Below are 21,992 nucleotides of genomic sequence, written 5' to 3' on the forward strand. Positions count from 1 at the left end.
AATGTCTGTGTTGGCCCAAACTGATTCAGGAACACATTGATTTAAAAATGACATTTAATTCCAATGTAATATGGTCCCTTTGAGTGAGATACTTTCGAAACATAAATGTAGTCAGTGCAGAATTTATGTGCTGGAGGCTCTGATCTTACCGATATAAATCTGTGCCTAGATGGAGAACTCTATCTTGAGGAAAGTACAGTAATGCTAATGATTATTGAGCCAGAAATTACCCCATTTAAATCTCAGTTCCCTGGCTGAGTTTGTGAGGCTAAAAACTCCCGATTTGTAAACAGAGCAAAGAGAGCTGCTCCTGAACCACATCTCCACAATGGCACTTTTACAGCCATCTTTTCTGATTTCAGCTATGCCATAAATAACCTGAGATAGCCCCTTTTAATAGTTGTTTAGGAACTGGAAGCATAAGTAACATTTTCCAGGTAACAGGACTTTCACTTCTAGAAGGATATAAGGATTTGGGGCACGACTGAGAAATGTCATCCCATGACTGTGTACTCTGGCTGTTTCCCAAGAGCTGGCCTAGCACTGCTCCATTTATGTGCATGTACCACTCGGATATTGCCATGGAGGCAGATGTTGCCTAATACAAGGCTGCTTTATAAATCCTGTCCCTAAATGTATTCTGCATATGGTTTGAACTGATTATGTGGAAGCATGAGCAGCATCCTCTATACCAGGTCACCTATGACCACAAGCTGCCCAGAAGTCATCAGACCTTTGATATATTAAAGATATACCCCTAAAAAACACCAGCCCCCTCTATATTTGCCTATAAGTATGCTCGAATGTTCATGGAGGAAAGTTTTCCCTGGCAAAAGCAGGGTCCCTTGAACCTAGGACCATGCAACCACCAAATGGCAAGACCGTAACAGAAGTGTCTGGGAGGGAATGTGGACAGACAGGGTGTCCAATAGACGCAAAGCTGAATCACAGACTTATTTCAGCAAGACCAAAGAGAAAGCTACTGGAAACAAAAAGCTTTCATTAACTTGTTACATGGCTGGATTTAAGGGCAAAATTTGCAAACAGAGGTTGGAAACAGACTAATACCCGTTATGCATTAGCAGAGTAGCAAGAGGGTTCATTTTAAGTTCCAGACATTGGGATTTAAGTCAGAAAGTATTCATGGAGAGGAGAAAGAGCTATGGCACCTTCCCTGTTGCCTTCCAGCAGTTCTTTGACAGAATGTCTTTATCCTCCTGGAAAGGACTAGCAACACAATTCCTTTCCATCCCAAATATTTGTTGGAATGATTTCCCATTTCAGAAACCAAAGGAAAAGGAACAATATTATTTATTTCTAATTAATTAATATGAACTTTGATGTTAGACTCCCCTTCAAGCAACACCTTTTCTAACAAGGGCTAAGCTAAGGTTAGATAAGAAGACATGCTTTCTAATCGATATATTTTCCAGCATACGTGTTCTTTGGCAATGATTTCCAGTTGCCTCTTTTGAGTGTGTGTGTCTCTGCGCGGATACTCGTGTATGTGTAAGCGTTCCTGTTTCAGAAAACAGAGTTGTTGGACATGGATAGGAATGTGTCTGGCATCTTTAAAAGAAAGACTCAGAAAGAGATCAGGATTTGAGTGAGTTTTGCAAGATATCCAGCTCTGACTATTTTGCGGTTAACTTTCCATTCCAAAATTGCTCATGGTGAGCTGTCCAGACCATGTCTCTTACCAAAGAATTTTTGGAATCGTGAGAAAACAATGAGTTAGCCGTTAGGAAAGATTAACCTCCCCATCTTAATCCTTCCAACTATCGCTTTACATAAAAAGAACATTCATGTCTAAATCACTGCTAAAGACTCTTGGATAAATTTCTCTCTAGCCTAATTCCACTGAAACTGTCACTGCTACATAAACTATATGGTGATTTAATGTGAGCTGGCTACAGTTATTATTGCAATAGTGTTAGAATTGCCATCTAATATTGGAGTCCTGTCAATGCTACTACACGCTGTATTTACATAGAGAAAACTTACAAGCTAAACAGACAGGACTGCAGAGAAAGGAAATATTTTTATAGTTAGGCAATGAAGACTCAAACTAAGAAGATGATTTGCCCACAAATGAATAAAGAATTTGGGAATGAACATGAAATAAACCCAGGTCTGCTAAATCCCACACCATCCCACACTATTGCTTTCCAAAGCACATTAGTGTTTAATTCACTGTGGAACGGGTAAGTTGTCTGTTTGAATTTCACCGTTGCATCCACAACCAGAACAAAATGTAACAATTCAGAATAACTGAATAAATAATTTCTCAGAGTAAGTCTGCTGGCAATCCCTTGTATCAATAGCATTTTAGGCCTTGGAGCAAAAAGGTGCTTCGTGCCTCTCTGTTACTCAAGCATTTTAATCCCTGCTGCTTTCCTAAACAGATCCTAGGCTCCTCAAAGTATTTGTAGTTCTCAGGATTCATGTTTTAAAAGTCAGAAACAAAAGCTTCTATCAAGTTGGTTGGTGGGTTGGGGTTTTTTTAACATTAGAAAGCTATCCCTGTTTGTTCAGGATCCGACCTGGTAAATACACATCCAATCATTATCGGTGCCAAGCTACCTGACTGGTGACATGAAGTTGGCAATGATGACCTTGACATCTTCTATCCATATGGTTACACAAAAAACCTGTGCACTTTAACCCGTGACTGTACAAACTGTAGAGACAGCAGCTGAATCCTCATGCAAGGGAGCAATTTGGTGGCTCCAGATGTGGTGGCGAGACAGCAGCCAGCTGTGCTAGTGTATCAGCTACATATACCCACCCTGTGAAATTTGCCTGTTGATCATCAGAATGCAGCTTTCAATCAGCACATTGTGAATGGATAAAAATTGGCAAAAAAAAGTCCATCTGGCTCAGGTTTGGATTCTAGGCTCTGTTGTCAGCGCTTTGGGAGCCCAATAACACAAGGGACTAACACAGATTGCATTGAAAACATCATGGAAATGTGGATGTGTGTGATGGTCTGGATAGGGTAGTACAGAGAACATGCATGCTGTATGCCAGCAGCTCCGCAAAGGGAGACTTTCGCTGTGGAAGCTCAACAGCTGTAACTAGTCTGGTTGCAGGTTTGCCTCTGGCACCAAGTGCTGCAGTTCTTTAGCTAGCACCAGTGGTCAGCACTACACTTGACATGAAAAACAAGCTCACAGTAGGGGGACTGACAGCTTGTGAGTGTTATGGACAGGGGTAAAGGGAGACATTTTTGGCATTCTAGAGCCTCTCCATTATAGCAGTGCACCAAATGAAATCCTGCATCAAGAAAGAAAGAAAAGAAAAAAACATCTTGTTCTGAAAAGCTGCTTTTCTAGAAGGATAACAAGCCTGTTAAAAGCACCTTCGTTCTGCTCCTTTTGCCACATTTCTCCCCTAAAAGAAATGCCTGACTCTTTCCCCTCTCCTTGCATGGGGGTGGCTACCAGGGTCGGATGCCTTGTTGCACAGGTGGAGATTAAGTCCCTTACTCTGCACCAAGTCTATCTGATTGTGTAATGTGTCCAGTGCCTCATCTGCATCACACAGCAGTGCAATGCAGAATGACCTTTCAGGCACTTTGGAAGAGGTCATAAAACATCTGTACTCTTCAGTTTTAAGTGCAAGATTTGCAGTTTTGAGGGTTATCTTAGTAGGCTATTATAGAATCATAGAATCATGGAATAGTTAGGGTTGGAAAGGACCTTAAGATCATCCAGTTCCAACCCCCCTGCCATGCGCAGGGACACCTCACACTAAACCATGTCACCCGAGGCCTTGTTCGACCTGGTCTTGAACACTGCCAGGGATGGAGCATTCACAGCTTCCCTGGGCAACCCATTCCAGTGCCTCATCACCCTCACAGTAAAGAATTTCCTCCTTATATCCAATCTAAACTTCCCCTGTTTAAGTTTTAACCCGTTACCCCTTGTCCTATCACTACAGTCCCTAACGAAGAGTCCCTCTCCAGCATCCTTAGAGGCCCCCTTCAGATACTGGAAGGCTGCTATGAGGTCTCCATGCAGCCTTCTCTTCTCCAGGCTGAACAGCCCCGACTTTCTCAGCCTGTCTTCATACAGGAGGTGCTTCAGTCCCCGATCATCCTTGTGGCCTCCTCTGGACTTGTTCCAACAGTTCCATGTCCTTTTTATGTTGAGGACACCAGAACTGCACACAATGCTCCAGGTGAGGTCTCACGAGAGCAGAGTAGAGGGGCAGGATCACCTCCTTCGACCTGCTGGTCACACTCCTTTTGATGCAGCCCAGGATATGGTTGGCTTTCTGGGCTGCAAGTGCACACTGCAGCCGGCTCATGTTCATTTTCTCATCAACCAACACCCCCAAGTCCTTCTCTGCAGGGCTGCTCTGAATCTTTTCTCTGCCCAGCCTGCAGCTGTGCCTGGGATTGCTCTGACCCAGGTGTAGGACCTTGCACTTGGCATGGTTAAACTTCATGAGGTTGGCATCAGCCCACCTCACAAGCGTGTCGAGGTCCCTCTGGATGGCATTCCTTCCCTCCAGGGTATCAACCGAACCACACAGCTTGGTGTCATCGGCAAACTTGCTGAGGGCGCACTCAATCCCACTGTCCATGTCACTGACAAAGATGTTGAACAAGACCGGTCCCAACACCGATCCCTGAGGGACACCACTCGTTACTGGTCTCCAGCTGGACATTGAGCCATTGACCACTCAATTCTTGTGTTCTAAGATGTACTTGTGTTCTAAGATGTTGAACACTAATGAGGGCAGTTAATGGGTATTGAAAGGGTTGAAAACTGGCTGAACAACTGGAGTGGTCATTAGTGACACAAAGTCTAGATGAAGGGCAGAAAGTAGGGGTCAGGTACAGAAATAGTACCTTAGGGGCCAAAACTTTGTCCACTCCCGTTTAACTTAATGATCTGGTTGACAGGGCAACGAATGCCCTTAGCACTTTGCCAGATGATTGTGTGCTGCCATACAGAGGGACCTCAACAGGCTGGAGAAATGGTCCAGAAGGAACCTCATGAAGGTCAACAAGAAGTGCAAAATCCTGCCCTTGGAAAGGAACAACCCCAGGTGTCCATGCTTGAGCAGGGGAGTTGGATAAGATGATTTACTGAGATCCTTTCCAACCTCAACCAATTTGTGATTTTGTGACAGGTCACTTGAAAACTCTTAAACATTTTTACAGCTGCCAAAACATGCTGTGTTGGTGCCTTGGTCCTGGTGTAAGTGTCTGGAGTCTCTTTATCTTTGAGAATATTTAAGGAAATGTAAAGCACAGCAGGGCTTACTCCTTTTTCTGATGCAAATAAATAGCATTTCATGCACAACACTGCTCCCCATCTTCTCAAACTGCTGAGGGCTGCTTAAGCAATGCCCTTCCTAGGTGCAGAAGTAGTTTCTGTGGTATAAAGGGTACTGTCAGCATGGTTTTGCCTTCCCAGGAGCTAAAGGTGAAACCACCACCTTTGTCTTCTCAGGATGCGCTGTGTCTCCCGTTTCCCTTTGCTGTAGGTGTACCTGCTTTGGGTTGCTATACTCACTGCAGAATGTCTCTAGCTGCAGAAATATCTGTTGTGACAGCAGGACGAAGGACGTGTCAGAAAGCACAGGAGATAAATGGCACAGCATCCATGCTAATGTTCTCACTGATAATGTAGCCAGAGAGCTAAGACCCATTTACTTCACTGCTGAATAAAACAAATCAAAGAAGGCATCTTCTGTGTCAACGCAAATTAACCAGATGGGAGTTTATTTTGCTTTGTTGCTAGGTGTTTTTTACAGGAATTGAGAAAATTGATTAATATCTTGATGTCTTTGTTGGATTTCTTATTGTGTTTTGGTGCAGTGAGCAGCACTGCCTGGCCGAATGATTTCTGAGATGGTTATTGTCTGTTGGAAAAAAAGCAAGAAAAGCAAAAGAAAAAGTGTGCTTAATGTTTTGGAGCTATTACCACCATCTGTGCTTCAATTACACCTTCAGGTCCCTTGGAGTGTAATGCTGGGAACCATCCTCACCCCCCAAAAGGCAAAGGGACATTAAATTGCTCCAGGAGAATGTCACTGCCAAAAAGAGAGGTGACCTCTTTTTACAAAACCGTAAATGGATCTGGTCTTTGCTCAAAGCATTAGCACCACTATTACACTTAAGGCTGAGGAGCTGTTAAATATTATAGACTTCATATATCTAGATACAGATCTATATGCACAAGCAGGTTTCAAATATAGACTGACCTACATTCGCAAACTGGAATGACTACCATTTCATCTACTGGCAGTGTTTGGGTGGAAGTACTATCATCCACCACAAGATAGATGACCTCAAGTCCACAAGAGCTGCATGACACGTCCCTTCAAAGCCCTGGCAAGGCTAATGCTCATGCCTAGCAGAGGGCATAAATGATTTTCCTGAAAGCACTAAGGCTCCTTATCCTCCCAAAGCCAGCTCCAAAAGCCAGGAGCATTAGTTAGCAGAGATAACCAAGTGTATAAAATTTCCTTATGTAGTTGAATGGTTGATTTATTTTTATTGCTCAGAATGAACTACACATCCAGAGGAGATTAATCAGTTGTCTAAGTGAGTCCTCTGGGCATAGCCTGGGCTACTGATTCCCTCCAGCAGTTCCGCATCAAACCAACAACAATAGGCAAGGAAGTGTCAGTTATCTAACGGGCTGAAAACACTTTCCATTGTTAAGTAAAGGATTTCCTTATGATTTCCCATGCCAAATAATAAATTGTAAGTTATACAGTGTGTGCCATGACAATCCAGGACTACTGTGAAGAAGATTTATATTAAAACTGAATGACATCTTTACCATCTCCTGTTGTAGCTGGCTCAGGACTATTCCTGTTAGCTGTTAGGGTTTGGCTCTATTCTTTTTCCTTCTCTTTCTTCTTCCATTCTCAACTGGAAAAGGTGGAAAGGGAAAGGGGAATGCAGCATTTTGCATCTGGATCTGACAGCTTCCATGAGGGACAGCTCTATGGTGAGGAAGGCTCGTCCTCCAGCTGACAGAGTTGTGGCACAGCCTGGTGGGATCAAGCCATTTTTTCCATTCTGCAGGAAGCAGAAACTTCTTCACTGTTTCATGAATACTGTATATGTTATTGTGAAGGGTTTAAATATTGAGGGTTTTTTCTCCCTTTTTTTCCTCAGCTGGCTAAAAATTGCAAATGCTCAGGAAAAGAAAGAGGATCGTAAGGGAACCCAATTCCCTTGGGCAAGCTGTTGTACACATGTACAGGAAATTGAATGTAGAAATTATTGCATGCAAGGCTGTTAAAGAAGTGACGGGGTTATAAAACAGATCTTTCAACTGCTACCCGTTATGGACATTCCAGTTGTAAAGGGTCACATTTTAATACAAATCTGCTGTCCCAAATTACATTTGTCTTTTTCCATAAACTAGAAGCTGACAAAGATTTACGGGAAGGTAATTTTCCTCCTTGTTATTTTAAGTCATTTATCTCCTCTCTGAATTTCCAAAGAAGAAGAAGAAAAACCTACTGGTTTGGTAGAATTTATTAGGTTGCAATGGTATAACGGCTTCTGTTCTTGGGCTGCTGAAATGTCCATGAAAACTGAGGGTCTTTTTAAACATAACCTAGCCTTCATGAAATGGGTAGAGTGGTGCTGCAGAAATAGAACACAAAATCTGATTATGCCTGATGTGACTAATTTATGACATAAATTCTGCATCCCTGATCTGATATTCCACCATTTGCCATGTAAGATCATAGCGCACACTGAAAGTGAGATGGCTTGTTTCTAAATAACAGTGACAACGAAGCAGTTTCATATTCAGATCTTCCGTTACTACCAGGAATATTGATTATGCTTCCCTTTCTCTGCCTCTGCTTTTCTTCCTCTTTTCAAGGCAACAGACAAAAAGATGTCTCAAGGCCTTCTGCAGAATTAGATTTGAGATTGCAATGTAAATAGGTAGATGTGGTACCAGTTAATTTAATTAGTTTTGAAATAAGTAAAAGAAAAACAAGCTAACAGCCCCATCAATGAAACCATATTCCAGAAGCATGCTAGTTTGTCCTAACTTTTTTTTTTTTCCTGAAATTCATCTGAATTTTGCTATCGGCAAATCAAAAGCTGATTTTCCAACCTTAACACCCATTCTAATCTAAATCCTTTTTTCAATTGAAGCCAGACACAAAATGTATTTTTAAACACTGCTGCTCAATTTATACCATGGCATTAAACATTTCATTTCACTGTTCTGTTTCTATTCATTATTCCTTCAAACTCTGTAAATGCACAGGACAAGTCCCCCGAGTTTTGCTTTTAAGTCAGCAAATTCAATTTTGGTGACTCTATGCAAACTTTGAAGCTCCATTGAGGCCAGTGGCTAGGAACTGCAGCTCATACTTTGTAGAGGCTTAGTCTTGATTTTGCAAAGTGCTTTTGTGTAATCAGTCAATTAGAGCTGTGACCAGTGATCCATATCAGCAATTGATAGCGAACTGCAGGATTGGTACGCTTGGAATCCAGGTTTCAGTCTTTCTGGTTAGGTTGCAATTCCTGAACATTAGCAATGCTAAAGGTGTCATGCTATTTCTTCAACTTCTTGACTACAAACACCTGTAGTGAACTCTGTATTAATTACAGAAATTCAGCATACTGTTTCTTTTAATATTTCCACTTACACTTGCACTATTAGGAAATCCTTCCCTGATGGTTTTCTGTAACATCATCTGGAAGTGGAAATAAATGCACTGACACAATTACAGTCAGCTAACAGCAACCGAATCTTGCCAATACAGCTCAAGAGTGTATTTGTTTAAACTCTGAAATAGTGCAGTTGGATTGTTTTATCTCTTTGTACAAGTATAACTTTTAAAAGAATATTAAGGCACAGTAAATTTTGTGTTAGTGGGCACTTAAGCCACATTTAACAAGGCACTTTAGTAGTTGCAGCTCTATAAGAAAGAATAATGAAAAAAAAACAGAAGTTAACATTATTTTATAATTTCCCCTTTCAATGACCCCTTTATATCGTGTTTGCCAAGATCTTTGTTGGTATAAAATAATCACATGATTACCAACAATAGATGTTGAATGCAAATATATTCTCCAGCACTTACAATTACACTAATAGCTTTATTTGCAATCAGTAGTGACTGCCATTGCCTTTAAATACTCAAATGTGCTGAAAGTCAATTGAAGTCAGTTTGAATTAAATCTTGCTAATTAATCTCTGAATGTAGTTTTAAGTACTTTTGAGTTTAATAATGGAGAAACCATCCCAACCTGAGCGGCTGTGCGCATGCAATGGGGAGACATGCACAGAGCTGAAGGAATTTCCAACTTGGATGCATCTCTGAGGGTAAAATAGAGCAGGAAGGAAAGCAATGTGGGTATAAACCAGTCAGCAGTATTTGCTCCATAAAATGTCTGTGTTTAGATACATTTGTGCATGGACAGTGGGTCCAAGGCACAAGGATGCTCATGAGGATGCCTGATTGCTACCAGCAGAGACCCAAGGAGGGAGGTCACATGGGGTAGATATCTAACTAGCTTGTCCAGGCATGGGGACACAAATCACTCATGGAAGTGGCTGTCCAGAAGGAAAATGGCACCAGAAGGAGCAATGGGGGGGATGTACCTGAAACTCAGCTGTCTGCAGAAACCAAGCAGATGGGTGAGTGCAGTAGGAGCTGCTTTGTGGTTGGAGAACGGAAATCTTTGGCTTCTGCCACCAGGATTGTTTCTGCCCCTTCAGCTGACTACATCAACTGCTCTCCAAGAAGGAAACGGATCTCTCCTTGAGAACCAGATCCTATCACCTCATCCACATACATGGCTCCCCACTCTGCTCCCAGGCAATAAATGTGAGAGTTGACTTTCCAGCATCCACCTTACAATGAGGGTGTCTCTGTGGAGGATGTACCCAGGTCTTCAGAGCCCTCCTCCTCTTCCCCACAAGCACCATGTGGTGTTGAACAAGTTCTGTGTCACCTTATGTGCCACAGGTCTGCTCTGCCCCTCTGATAACTAGTATCACATCAGCCCATCTTAGGGCCTTTGCGCCACATCTGGGGCACTTCGGGCACTTTGGGATTTTAAGGGAAAAAAAATTTAAGCACGTGAACCCAAAATGAATCTGGGTTAAGTGACTGGGCTCCCTGCATGGGGAGAATGGCATTCAACACACAGACAAACCAAAATATTTTATCTGGGTGTGCAGCTGCAGGAGGCAGGTGGCTTCAAGAGTCAAATGGGATGGGGTTCACCACTGTTTAGTCAAAACCTGGAAAGAAAGAGAGTCTTACTCTTTTAAAACATGGCTGAGAAGAGGTGGGTGCTGGTTTTCCATTACCCTCTCTCTTACAAAAATAGGACAGAAATCAATCTGGCAGTGAGGACCACAAGTCTGCAGAAGAAGGGCTTTTGCCCATAGGATCTTTTTGATGTTGTCTGCTTGCTTATCCTAAGCAACTTGATTTGACTTCTTTATTAAGGGTGTGGGCATGCGAGGACACCTTTTCTGGGCTCACATCCATCATCTCCTGCTCTTCTGGGACATGATGGATCTCAAGAAGGATTTGAACCCTGTGGCTCAGTTCTGAGTAAGGGACTTGACCAGATGGGGCTTAAACAGAAAAATGGCACCCTCCTGTGGCAGTGATTTAGAAAAGAGAAAATAGCTGTGACTATTAAGGGCAGGGTCTAATCCTGCCAGCATGCGTTACCCATGTGCACACCCACCAAAGGAGATTTCACAAGGGATGAAGGTGCCCCTCTGCTTAGGTGAAAAAATAGCTATTTGAGTGCTGGGGCGATGCAGGCAGTGCACCAAAGCAGGCAAAGACCCTCCAAGGTCAGGCAAGGAGGGCTGCATTGTGTTTGGAGGCAACCGTTCAGCTGCACGGAGCCACTCTGGATCCCAAAGTCCACATCCGGCCAGCTCCGAGAGCCTACATCCTTTTTTTGGACTTGGCTCTTTGTCAAAGCCATAGGGTACAGTGCCTGCATGGACTTCAAAGGGAGGACACCAAATGTGATTTGGCGCAGGCAGTTATGACCATTTATTGCTACCATCTTTCTCAGATACTGCTGCCAAGGGTTAAAATGTTTACATGCCCCCTGATTTTAAATGGACCGGGTTGCATGTCAAATGCCAACGAGAGAGACAGCTGGAGTATCTAAAGCAAGAGCTTTGATCTTGGTATCTGTAAAAAAGAGGTCATTTGGTCTCCCCAGGAAGCACAGACATTTAGAAGGTCCCTGTACAACTCGTGCAAGTATTTTATTAACAACAATTTCTACTCACATTTAGGTAGGTTGTGTTACTACTTCCTAAATGCATCCTACATATATGTATATACATATCTCTACAAGTATCTGTGTGTTTGTGTATATATATGCATACATTCTTCAATACGCAAACTTGTGTTCTTGTGTGACTATCTGAGGGCTTTCTAATGTCCAGTATTTGTATACAGACTTACTAATCTACTAACCTACTTGCAAAATAATGACAACGATGTGAATGTCCTGTTTTATATTTAAGTCAGCGATTGCAGCAATAACCTGAATAATTCATCTGTCTGCGAATCTTTGAGTAACGCTGTAATTGTAATAAGGGTATGCGGCGTTTTCGGCAATATGCAGGCATGAAAACACAGACTTCATTGTGCTGTAATCACGTCTGACATTGATTCAGAAGAGAGGAATTCTAAAATACAATATTGCACAGGGGAAATATTTCTATTCTTTTAGCGGAGCATTTTGTGGTTAGTTCACAATGCAATTAAAATAGCCACCAGATGTTTATGACTTCAGGCAGCAGTTAAATTTAGTGTCCCTGATCGCTCTCTTTTGCTTCTTTGTCAGAATAAATAAGTATTTTTCTGTGCTGGAGGAAAGAAAAAACCCTTGAGTTTTAAACGTACGGGGGGGGGGGGTGTGGTATGTATTTCCATTTGGCAGTGCTCATGTTGTTCTATGATGAGCTTAGTAGAAATTATAAAGTTAAAAGAAAATCTCTCTCCAGGATGAAATAAACATATTTACTTAAATGTGAGATGAAGTACAATATCTTGTCATTAAACTGAAGTGATTTGTGAGAAACAGTATTATAAAAGTCTGTGGTTTTTCCAGAGTATCTAATAAACACAGAAAGATTCTTTTTTCCACTGAATAATAGGATTATTAGTACGCAATTTATTTCTAAAGACACATTTAAAGTGAGCCCGCTGTGCTCATATTATGGTAATTTTCTGCAGACTCTATGATTCTTATTTGTTTCAGGGCTATTAATTTTGAGGCCACATTATATTCAAATTATCTTTGATTACCAGGCTCAATAAGTGGTAATAGTTTGTGTTTCATCACCCAAAAGGAAGCTAATGATTTTAGTTGCACACAAACATTTTGAGAAAGAATTTATTGGAGCTCTGTGAAATAGATTAAAGAAATGAGGTGCAAAAAGTTACAGTGAGTTGCCCAGGAGCTTACATAAGGAATTACCAGAGCTCAAGAGGGACAGGGGGAGAAATAGGTACTCTCCTAAGTTTAATATATTTCGCCACTCAGTCATGTCTGAGATGGTGTGTTGGCAAAGTCATTGATAATTTAAGTGTAAGATTCTGAAGTATCTTAATGTGGAAATACACGAAAGAAATTTATATGTAGCGGTTTTAAATACTTAAATGACACAGTGGAAAGAAAAGGAGAGATAGCAAGAGAATTGCTAACATAAAGTCTACAAAGATCTATGTTAACGCACAGAAGCTGGCAGTTTCTCACCTAAGCCTGGCAGCATCATGAACCCATGCTAACAGGGGGGTCCTCCAAGCATTGCAGAAACAAATAAGTGAAGGGATTTGAATTTGCTTATTTCTGCTGAGCCCTGATTAGTCAAAGATTTGATGCTCAGCACCTCAGGGCATCCAGATGTGATCCCCTGAGCATGGAGCCACCCAGATTATTACTCCTCTTACAAAAAAAAACCTTACAAAACTGCAATCAGCACATCCTGGCCATTATACATAAACACATCAGTAACCCTTTGGTGCCAGAAGAGAGGTGAAGCTGTTGGGTCCTCCCAAACTCCACCTTGCACTGTTGCAGGTGGTTGTCAAAACCTGAAAGCTGCTGCAAAGCGTTTCAGCAAACAGGCATTTTTCCCACTGAAAGGCTGCTGCTCTCTCTGCTCCCATATTCTCTATTCTAATTGTGCTTCTGATTGCATTTGTTAATGACAGGAGCTGTAGCTCTGGGCGTGGCTCACCAGCTCCTGCCTGATGGGCTTTCGAATACAGGGGCTCAGCAGCACCCACAAACTGACATGTGATGGCACATCAAAGGCTCAGACACCATCAAAGCCACATTTGTCATTAACTCTTAGTGTCTCTATTATAGCAATCATCTGGATTGGTCTGGGAGGTGAGGGAGAAAGTGTTTTTTTTCCATTTAAATTCATCACACTGTGGTTTTAGGATGTGAAAGTAGCAGGGGACTTGGGCAGGCTTTGCCAGTGGTGTTCTTCCAGCAAATATACACTTCAACTCTACTGCTATACCATAAAGGGAGGTGAATGGAAAAGGATTGCAAGAGGACAAACAGCTCATAGCCCAGCAACCAGGAAACTGCATTTCTGTAGAGCAGTAATGAGTCACATCAGCTCAGATCAGGGCATGACACCAGAACTGACACCTACACCCTTGTGTCTCATGGTGGGCTGCCTGTAGTAATGGAAGGGCTTATTTTGCCGTGTCTCTAATCTTGGCAAGTCAATTTAAACCCTGAATGAGCAATGATACCCCTGAGCATGAAGGCGTTCAATGGTATTATTTACAAAAAATGATCTATTTTTTTTGTCTTTAACCAGCATTTTCTGGTTTAATAATACTTCTTGGTAATAGATTGCAAGGGTGGAGTAGAAACATATCACAGTTCAAATCCCCACCTCAAACTGCTTTTAGGACTAATGAGCACAAACTTCTCTGTCTCAGCTGCTGCTGTTCTCCCCAGTCCAACAATATTTGTCATGTTTCATTTTAAATCCATAATATGTCTTAGCTAGCATCTAAAATCAGTGCCAATCGATTTAATAACATCTCCTAGTTTGTGCTGAAGAACTGTCCTATTATTGCCACTCTATCTCTTTCCTCATATAATCACCCAACACATGTATTGTTCTTCCATAGCTAGGGAGAAGTACAACAGTTCCCTTTGTTGTATGTTTTGATTAATTTCCAGCATGAATTAGTTTTGTGATGAAGAGAGTATTACAGGACTTGATTGAAAGCTAGTATTTCCTTCTGTCATTTCTCAGTTTGTTATCTTACCTGTGCTACAAGAAGTTCCCCATTGTTCTACCATGTGGAGCTAAATAGTAACACCCAATTTCACAGCCCAAGGTTGCTCACTACTTAGTGTGGTTTTATCATCTCCTCCCTTCTCTCTGGCCCCTTTTCACCTATGCTTTTCAGCCTCACTTCAGATTTAGGATCTTGCAGACGCTTACCCACTCAGATATTCCCACTAGGTTAATGGGACTGCTTAGACATTCAAAGTAACTCAAGTACTTGAGCGTTTGGAGGACCAGGATGTGAAGCAGCAGTGACTTGAGTGTATAACAACCAAGCAGGCTCCAGAAAAGCTTTTCTGGCCACAGTGTGCTAAAATTCACAAAATGCAAGGCAGATGTGTACTGATTAGGAAATCATGTTGGCTACGCGATAAGAAAGCTCCAATAACTTCTGAACCTCCCCTTAATGTTTTCCAAGCAAAACTGCTCTGGTAACAAGGTCACCTAATGCTGAATAATAAATAAGCAGGGAGGCAGAATGCAGCTGGGCACTGCTCAGAAATGGGTTGAATAAAGCATGGTTTCAGCCCGCTGGAGCTGTTTGTGTAACAGCCTCCCTGTTGCCCAGAAACAGCACATGAGACTACTGAGCGTCTGCAGAAACTCAGATCTGGTTTGTTTGACTTGGACGTGCAGTAAACCTGACTTTTAAATGTTACTTCAGCTTTGAGTCAGTGATTACCCTTTTACAAGCCATGCCTGGAAATGGGATGTTAATTGTTGTTAATGAGTCTGTCCACCTGAGTAAGCTCTGCAGGGCAGAATTCACAGAACATAATTGCTCCATGTTGCCTGCAGCATCCCCGCTGCTGACCCTAATGTCTCTTGCATTTAAGAGCAATGGCACCAAATCTGCTTTTTGAGACCTCAGAGCTTTATTCTGAATCCAGAACAGTAGCCAGTTTCTGTGCTCTCCCAGTCCCAGTCCCATGTGATTTCTGGAGCGGAATACTGCCAAGGTTCAGCTCTTGCTGATGTCTTTGGCACAGGGAGAGGACATTGGTGAATACAGCTTTATGGGATACTGAATAGGGAAGGGAGAGTTTGTACTGAGCTGGAGTTCTTTATACCTATGTAGTTTAATCAATGGTCTAGCTATGGGTGAAGCTGCTTTATCTTGATGGCATTTTGTGTGCACTGACAATTTTTGTCCCATTTGCTTTGATTGCATTTTCATGGACCTTCCTTCTGCTACCATTGCTTAGGACCAGTTGTTACTGCATTTCTTTTCAGTCCATCCCCCATGCTCACTGGTAGAGAGAGGTTTTGTAGTGTGGCTTCCTATGTGGCCCAAAAGTAAATACAAAACGTATATTCCTATTTGAGACAGATGACAGTTTCAGCAGTTTGAAAGACAGGGAGCATTGTATTTTGCTTTTGTGGGTGACCCCTGCCTAAACACATGTTCTGGTGTTATTCACATGGAAACAAAACAATGTTGGGACCTGCATCCTTCTGGTGTCATACCTGACTACACCCTTTATCTGCCTCTGGCTCACCAGGTTTCTTGTGCGAAGTACAAAGTCATACACATGGCACTATTCCCTAAATGACACTAGCTGGCTACCCAAAGTCAACACATCATGATATTATGCCATGAGAAGGGCTAACGAACAGAGACAAGACTGCTCTTGGAAAATTCCCTGCGAGCAGCTGCTCAGCTAAGAGGGATATCAGCTCTGGAGATCAAAGCTGGCATCACATGAGGAGTTGGGCTCTGATTCAGATAACCAGCTTTATGGGCATCAGCCTCTATAGAGGACCTCTGCCCATGCTGCCTGTCTCCTGGGAAACAATTCAGCTGGACAGCTTTGAATTCCCTGCCCAGATGTATTCTTTTACTGTTATTCTAGATCATATGTTTCAGCCTGGGCACAGTGTCCACATGTCTGTGTGTTTGCAAACTCATTTCCACCAGAAATCAGTTAGTCTGATATACAGTCAGGTCTGCCCATGCGCAGCTTCATGGAGCCTCATGCTCTCTTGCCCAACATCTTCATCTCACTGGTGGAACAGCTATTTCAGCTCAGTCATCCTCCAAAGCTGGACACTGAGGGGTCTTTCCACTGACCCTCTGTGCCACCTTCACTGTGCTGCTCCCACCTTTTGGGGTGGGATGTATTTCCTTTATCCATACCCTAATCTACCAAGGCTGAGCTTGTCCTTATCCCTGTCTGATGCCAGGACCTCTTTCCAGGCCAAGGATGGCTCTCAGCCAGTCATGGACTGGGGCTGGGACAGAGATGTGCTGCTCCTGTTGGCCACATTCAAAGAGTCCTAACATTTAAAAAAAGGAAACAGGGTGGCAGGAAAAACCCCAAACCCTCATGATTTCAATGAAAAAGGATCACATTGCATGCTATTAATGCTCTAGTTAAAATCACCTCTGTTTTACTGCTCTTTACGCAGGTAACTGCTGCTCAGAATTTGATACCTCATTGCCCAGAAATAATGACCTCAGACATACACAAGCTCATTATCAATTGGCCTCTTTTTAGTTGATTTGACATGATCTTGGCAAAAAATAGCCCCATAGTTGAAAGGCACCGCTATCTTATGTCACTGTTGCTATTAAAAGACACATTCTGTAAAGGGTCCAGCCCATGTTTTAAAGGTTTTAAAATGTGTTTTCTCATTACGGTGCTACTTTTGGGTTCAAAGCAAATTCAGCTGAAGTGGGATTTAACCAGCTAATGACAGAGTGCCATTTCATGAAAAAAAAACCAAACAAGCCAACCCTGGAAGAGTTAAAAACCTAATTTCACTGTCATAAAAAAGTGCATTTTTCATAGAGAAAGGATGCATCCTTACTTGCAAATCGGAGATGTCGTAGTGGTCTTCTCCAACCTAGTTGATTCTATGATTACTCATATTATTAGTTGCACTGAAGTTATTATTTCTCCCCTAAATCACCCCCATTTAAAACTGCAACTCAAGTATCTGAATTAATTTTTTAGAAGTTCAAATGAAGATGATTTTTTTTTTATTAACTTCAGAAGAATAAATCCCTTGAATCTTGGATGGCAAAGACTGTTCTCTAGCACAAAAAAAATAGGACTATTCTGATAACTGCTTATGGACAGATTTTATCCCAACAGGCATGATGGGTCTATGTCTCCTGTCAGGACCAGAATCTAGAATGAGCCCTAAAACTTACAGTATCTGTTCCTATGAATAGAAATCTTTGCTCTAGAGAAGGTTTGTAGATGAGGCTGTAAATCTTTTCAACTTTGATTTAATCATCTTGTAATTAAGGAATAGCTTCTCAAATGTGCTTTTTAATCACACACTTATGTTTGAATTATATGTTTTATCTGTATATTTATACTAATACTTCTATTTGCATTAATATTTACATTAATATTTATATTTATATTAATACATTAATATTTATATTAATATTTATATTTCTATTTCTACTTCTAATTGTATTTCGATTTACATTTATAATTTTATTCCTATTTACAATTATAATTGTATTTCTATTTGCATATATTTCTATTGACATTTACGTTTACATTTACATTTATGTTTATTTAAATATGTAAACAATAAAAACAATGTTTAGAATAAGCTATGTAAAAAATGATCACAGAAAAATTCCTCATGTTGAACTGTCAAGTGCAGTTATTGACTCGTTCCTTAGCTGCATGCTAACTTTATTCCTTTGGAAGATAAAAATATTCCAGGATTCTCATAGAACACGAGCCTGGTCACAGTTAATAGGAATTAGATGAAAATTATGAAGTTACAGCTAGACTCAATTTGATGCTGGATAGTTTGTATGCACATGGCTTTTAATTATGAGGAAAAAATTAAAATACCCCAGAGTCTCATGTTAATTGCCAGAAAGGTGTGTTTGCAAACTGCAAGCAGTTTATTCACGCATGTAATGTGTAAATTAAATACATATTAATATACATATTAATTACATTTACATATTAAAATATATAAATAAAAATAATAAGTATACTATGTAAAATATAATTAATAATTAGTAATACAGAATTATTTAAAAATTGAAAATTATTTTTGCATATTTGTTTTAACAGTTATTTTCAAACCTACTGTTGAAATACTATTATGATGATTATAAAAAAGATATTATAATAATTTATGTATTATATATATAATATAATGTAACTATATAATTGTAGTTATATTAGATATTATTATTTAAAATACATTTTAACATTTATTGTTCATATTATTAATGTCCTATTAATGCCCTCTTCAATACTGGAGAAAACGTTAAACTTTTTAATTCTTTAGGCTTAATATATTCTTTTATGTCTGATCATATTGTGTTAATTTTTTCTCATAAAATTCTACTATTCTAGGAAGGAATATTTCTTTATTTTGTGGCATAATATTACCTTGAATGAATATATGCAGTGCTCTGCATGTGCTGGCATAGCCTGATTGTGCAATTGTGGACGTTTCCTGAAATTTGTCTATAAAAAAAAGACATTCTACACAGATCTAGGCTTTTTCAAAAGATTTTTTTTAATTTATTTCAAATTATTTCCATATTATTATTTCCAATTATTTTAAAATTATTTCCTTATTCCATTTATTCCACAAATATCCAGACACACTTTATTGTTTCTCCACACTCACACAAAGAAAGTTTAAACAGCAGAGAAAGCAAATCAGGAAAGGTTAATTTAAATTAATTTAAAACTCAACAGGATCAATCTATGTCTCTTTGCTTTTAGACTTTCTATGTAACTTAAAAATAGTCAGAAGGTGGTTTAGAAATTGTGATAAATGGTGTTACCTACCTCTGGACAAATGAAAACAATTATGCACAGAGCTTTTACTTCCACTTTTTCCCCCCTCTGTTATTTCCTTTTTAAATTTCACTGCAGAACTTCATCAATAAATTCAGCTGTATCACAAGTTTTCTCTTTTGAAAAAGAAAACCCATCCTTCATCCTTAATGCGTTATTTAAGATCCACTGTCTTCTGTCCCTAAGGGGATTCACAATACAGCATGTTGAGCTATTAACAAGTATTAGAGTCTTGGCTCCTCTTTGGTGAGCCCAAAGGCTAGCGATCACGTTTAAAAAAGTTCCTAAAAATTGAAACTTTCAGAGGAAACAAATATCAAAGCTTTCGGTTAAATCATGACTTTGGGTCTGTTGAGGAATAGGAACACTGGATTTGTCCTTCCTCTTTGAGGTCAGTCGTAATCGTGGCAGCGTTCGTGTTTTTGTATTATTCCCATTCCCAGAGTTCTGGTCCACTCTCCCCGGATTTTGCCTGATGTCATTTTAAGCTTGACCAGTATAAGGTGAAGATCAATGTAAATAAATTCAAGGGCAAAAGTATGGGGCAGTGACATGTCCGCAAAACAAAAAATAAGGCTCTACAACAGCTGTGTGGTATCAGTTTTGCTTGATACTGCAAAGACCTGGGGCATTACGCAAGCTGACAAGAAAAGATTTGATGCATTTGATAGCAGGTGTTTAGGAGGGATCAGCAATGTCAAATGGCATCACTATGTTGGGAACATCGAGTTTCAGGAGAGAACAAGAAAGGAGAAGATTATGGACTCCCTAACAAGGAAGTGGCTTTGATGGGCTGACCATCTAGTGAGCGTGGATGGTAGAAGGTCTTGTGAGCTGGATTTGCTTCTCTGGGCTTCCCAGCCCATGCTGAGGCTCATCAAAAGCTTGTGGAAGTCAGTAGAAATATCATCTAGGTTTTGATGGTTTAACTTGTCTGTAAGGATGGAAAAGCTTCAGGGCTTTTGCTTTACTACTCCCACGTGGAGGGTGTGTTCAGTACTCACTGACCCTCTGGGGAGAGATAAGGAGGGGAAAAAAAGGTGAATGTGAACGTGAAAATGCAAATGAAAGACATCTTTTTGCAAGATGCTGCTCTCCAGCAGGGATATTCATATGAATAAAGGATTTCAAAACCAGGCCTCTAGGGTTTTGCAATGCAAACTTAGGCCATGCAGACAAAATGGGGTTTAACAGACTCCAGAAAGCCAAAATCTACACCAGTAGGCTCCATTGACTTCAGTGAACCTTGCACAGATGTGAGGGTGGAAAAGTCCCCTGTTCACATTTTCTCACAGAAACAGCCTTTCTGCACATATTTGAAGAGCATCTCTTGGAAAAAAGTAGACCAAAGAAGGTAACTTAAAACAGATGGGAGCAAGAAATAATAAAGCCAGGCCATATGGATAGAGTGGACCTGCTCGAGGCAAGTGCAGCCAACTGTATTATGATGTAGTAATGTGTGAAAGAGGCTGCACTAATGTATGGACTATCTGTAAGTGGAATTTTTTCATGATTGAATCAAGAAAAGGAAATGTGCTTTGTCCAAATGGTAATAAGAACCATATTTCAAAAAGATCCATGTTGAGTTCTTACATCAAATAACGTCAAAAATAGCTCACCATCCAAACTAGGATCTCACCTTCTTCTTATTTAAAACTCTTATTGAGGTTTTAAAATGTTCTCCTTAAATCTGCAGCTGGTAGAGTCGAGCCTACTATTTTCTTTTTATCATTTCAAATCTCTTTAGGATGCAGAAAAAGTAGATAGCAATGATAATCAGCCCTTTAAGTCACACAGTCAAATCTGTTAGCAATAAACATGTATCACTGTTTCTGAGCTAGAATGTTTAGCTTTACTTTTCCATGAGCAGCTTAGGATAGCCTTCCAGATATAAACACAACTAAAATGTAATGCTTCTGGTGGTAAAAATGTTATTTCTCTGCAACATTGTACTCTGCAATTCAAAAGCAATATTGCCATCTGAACTTCAAAAGCCAGCACAGGAGCACTAATCAATGAGTCCATGAACAGAATGCATTATGAAATTAATTTTAAGACAATGATAACTACCCCAAGCTATTTTCAGTTAAAGTTTTTGTTTCAGCATTGACTATAAGAAAGTGAAAATATTTATGCAGGCAGCTAACTGGCCTATCAGACATCCAGAATTCAGAAGATCCCATGACAGAGCAAACACTCACATGAGTGTGAGGGGAAGGACAGACTGCATTTATCAGGACCACAGCATGCCAGGGCTCTGCAGGATGAGACCTGGGTTAGAGCAATGACATTTAGCAAATTACTGTAGAAAACTGATAAGGGCATGATCCTTTTTTATGCAGCAGATCATGCATAATGCCTGCTGTGCCTCAGGTCCTTTTCATAACTATAGAATAAAAGCTCATGGCAAGATGCTGACAGATACCACAGAGCAAGTAATAATTCCCCCTGCCTCAGGCAACCACACTGCTGCAGCCAGCTTATAGCTTGCGGCCTCGTTTGGTAATGCTATGGCTGATCATCCATCCTGCGTGGCTCAGGAGATGACATAGCATTTGTGTAAGACAGAAAGTTAGATGAAGAGCTGACTTTTCAATGGTGAGATTAACTCTTATTGTATTACGGTTGAGCTCTGACAAAACCAAAATACACTCTTGTTTAGATACTGTGCGATCCTATGCTACATATATCTGTGTATGTACACAAAAATACAGAGAGAGATAAAAACATAAAGTGCTTTGGCTACAAAGGTGTTTTGGAGACATTTATAAAGTAATCTTTGACATCTATAAAGAATTCCTATTAAAATAAATCTTCCATGTGTGCCTAGTGAGGGATTATGACACAAAAAGAAAGGAGAGATGCTTTTTTCTTACATACT

General features: G+C 40.5%; 2 long non-coding RNA genes across 2 annotated transcripts in view; one reads left to right on the forward strand and one right to left on the reverse strand.

Moving 5' to 3' along the window:
• The window catches only part of LOC134160990 (uncharacterized), a 72,390-nt gene that overhangs the window by 22,837 nt on the left and 27,561 nt on the right, over positions 1 to 21,992 (forward strand). The window lies entirely within an intron of this gene.
• LOC134160989 (uncharacterized) lies at positions 5,721 to 20,102 on the reverse strand. Its single transcript, XR_009963777.1, has 2 exons — positions 19,103 to 20,102; positions 5,721 to 5,877 (listed from the first exon to the last, which is right to left on the reverse strand). It is a non-coding gene; the product is annotated as an uncharacterized LOC134160989 (long non-coding RNA).

This window comes from Pezoporus occidentalis, unplaced genomic scaffold, assembly GCF_034315485.1.
Source record: "Pezoporus occidentalis ecotype Australia unplaced genomic scaffold, CSIRO_AGI_Poc_V1 ctg168, whole genome shotgun sequence".
Lineage (NCBI taxonomy): Eukaryota > Metazoa > Chordata > Aves > Psittaciformes > Psittacidae > Pezoporus > Pezoporus occidentalis.